Here is a 3,248-nt window from a genome sequence, read left to right as displayed (position 1 = left end):
ACCATTAATGACCTGTGAAATATGGCGACTGTCTTCCTTAGAATTTATTAAAGGATCAATACTACGAACTCACTGCTGGCCGAGAACCACATGCACCTCTTTACCAAATCATCATTCACATTACTTTACTCGCGCCTGCAGCTTGAAGCCTCCCCTGTACCCTGCGTAGAGGAAAGCAAGTGATTTAGGAGAGAGGCCGCGTGTGGTGTGGTGGTGGTGGCAGCCAAAGAGCCTGTCAGACGCAGAGGCAAGTGTGGTGGGATGGGGTGGGGGAGCGTATGATGCGTAAGGGACGGAATTTGTCGGCGGGAGGGTGATTGCCTCCAGGGGTTTGTTTTTACGCCAGTTTGGAGAGAGTAAGAGGGTAGGCGACAGATAGAGGATAGATAGATAGACTGATAGATGGTTGAATAAATGACCATAAACTTAGACTGGGAAGATAGATAAATGTATACAGACAGACAGATGTAGATAGACAGATAGACAGATAGGTGACCAGTTAACTACAAACACAACAGTTTGACAGAATATGAGAAACAAGTAATAACACACGCACACACAAAACCGCATTAGATTAACAAATCAGCAATACACATGACAATATTCAACCACGATCGCGTATGCTATAAACAACTGCAATATTTCCCTAACAGGATAATATCAAGTTACTGATAGCTACTGTTCTTCACGGTATTTAAATATTAATACCGTATAACCACTGATAACGTCACACGGTAATTGCTTTCACGAGGAACTAAGCCCATTGTACATTATGCCATACGAAAATAATTCAGTCCGCCGCACTTATCTGCCCACTCTGATACCCCCCCCCAAACCTCTCTCTCTCTCTCTCTCTCTCTCTCTCTCTCTCACACACACACACACACACACACACACACACACACACACAGAGGCAAACCTGTCACATATTTTGCAAGCGATATGTAAAGGGAATATAGGCACCTGAAAACAGACGGCTTTTGTTGCTAGTGTATTTTGTCTCTAACATAACTATGCGTAGCGACATCCAGACAAGTTCATTCCATTTCCAAGAGACATATACAACAAGAGGGACTATACATTCTATAATTTTTTTTTTTCATTCATTGCCAGACGCCATGTATCCCAGACAGGGTGGCCAAGGGCTTAGAGTTAATTGTTTTACAGGGAGGGGCACTAATCCTCCACCAACCCCACTTGACGTAGGGATGCCAACAGCATCTGGTGTTCCCAGGCGGTCACCCATCCAAGTACTAACCAGACCCAACGTTGCTTAACTTCGCTGATCGAACGGGAAGCGGTGTACTCAACGTGGTATGGCCGTTGGCATTCTATAATATTTTAGTTAATTTCCGGGAACCTTTGAAAATGGAAGGAGGAAATATAGCCATCATCAGACTTTTCAGTATGAGAGGTCTTTAGTACGCTGCTTAAAATATCTTGTAAGTAGTAAGAAAAAAAATATGTATAACGTCATCTTAGTGGCTAATTTTGAAAACAATATCGTTCTGGTTCTGAGCTACTGAGCGTGTGTGTGACCATACTTATTTGCTACTTATATACTCGGGTGTCATAGATCCTAGCTGTTTACCACTCTAATCGTCTGCCTCCACGAAAGGAAGACGTACCCAGGACTTATCACCAAACGATGATTTTTTATTCTCTATTACAGTGTTATTTCGACGATGCTCTACCAGAAAGCACGAGAAACAAGTTATGTGATGAAAATGTTACTCGCGCAGTCTTCTGAAAAACTCTGACCTACGAGCAACAGGTCTACGTTCGGTGTAGACCTTGACAACGACGTCCTCTCAGCCAGGGGTGGTGGTAGAGATTGAGTGGAAGCAATGGCTGGCGAGTGTACATCACCTCGGTTGGTGAGGTGGCGTTGTCATTGGTGCCCAGAGAACGACTGAGGCTGTGGGGAGACATTTGGGAGAAAGAAGGTGTCACATACATCTAATACATTTCTATTGGGTGCTGTAAAGGCCACTGTATCGTCGAAGACAGTACCACACCTCACACTACCACATCTCATACTACCACACCTCACACTACCACATCTCATACTACCACACCTCACACTGTCTCCTCTCCCCAGCCACCACAGCACACATTGCTTAGTATGGTTATACACTAACACATTTTAGTGTCACCACAAGCCGCTACATCTCGTACTGCCACATCAAGTATTAACACACACACACACACACACACACACACACACACACACACACACACACACACACTACCACATTTCCAGTCTTTCACTGTACAAGAGACTTTTTTTCATTATGCATTTTGTTTCATATTCATGGAACATGATCGAAAAGAAAATATTATTGAAAATTAGAATAATTGTACTATTTGCAAAAAGAATAACGGACCTAGATTACTTCCAAAACTTATTCATAAACTCTCGAATTTTAGTCTGCGAAAGTTGTATAAGAACTTTTTTGAAAGCTTTGTGAGTTGGAATTAAGCCCATTCCATGCCTGCAGTTTTTTATTCATGCTCTTTGCGAAGTTTTTGACGAAGTGCATAAGTTAACCTGGCAACTTGTCGCTACTCTTTTGCCTGGATTTCGGAACCAATTTTGCATGTTGGAGGCCGGAACAGAGCACGGTGGGGCTGAGTTATGAAATGTATGTAGGTCGACTGATTGTAATGTTGTGTTTACGTTTTTGCTATATGAAACATCATTAGTTTGGCGTTACAACTATGCTTATTGTAATTCATAAACAGTTTTCCCCATTTGTTGCCAACTGGTGTTCATAGCAAAAGAAAACATCTGCAAATTACGGACACATTAAAAGAACCTAAGCGATATTTTTTTTTTCTTATCTTGTAATATTATTCCCATGAATCTAGAGGCTGACGCTGCTGATACCGAACATCTTAAGTGCAAAATCAGGATGAAAACTGATAATCATCTCAACAAAAATGCAGAGGTTGATATAAAAAATAAATAAATAATAAATATGCAAAACTGTTCACTGTACTGTATTATTCGTCAGCTTTCAGTCGTAGAAACAAAATTCTCCATCTGTTAAAAGAACTAACCTTCCGACATCCGCTGGCCAATCTAGGAAATTATGGACACATACACACTCGCACCTAAATACACATACACATACGTACAACTCACACACACACACACACACACACACACACACACACACACACACACACACACACACACACACACACACACACACACACACACACACACACACACACACACTTGC

At 41.9% G+C, this 3,248-nt stretch overlaps 1 non-coding gene across 1 annotated transcript; it reads right to left on the bottom strand.

The window, feature by feature from the left end:
• Positions 1 to 1,209: 1,209 nt before the first annotated feature.
• Positions 1,210 to 1,328, bottom strand: LOC145412337 (5S ribosomal RNA). Its single transcript, XR_013899584.1, has one exon. It is a non-coding gene; the product is annotated as a 5S ribosomal RNA (ribosomal RNA).
• Between the last annotated feature and the right edge of the window lie 1,920 nt (positions 1,329 to 3,248).

Source organism: Coenobita brevimanus, chromosome 92 (genome assembly GCF_032717465.1).
Source record: "Coenobita brevimanus isolate Jiangsu-jjx chromosome 92, ASM3271746v2, whole genome shotgun sequence".
NCBI classification, from domain to species: Eukaryota; Metazoa; Arthropoda; class Malacostraca; order Decapoda; family Coenobitidae; genus Coenobita; species Coenobita brevimanus.
Note: the sequence above shows the minus strand (reverse complement) of the source record. Positions and strands in the feature narration are given on the sequence as shown.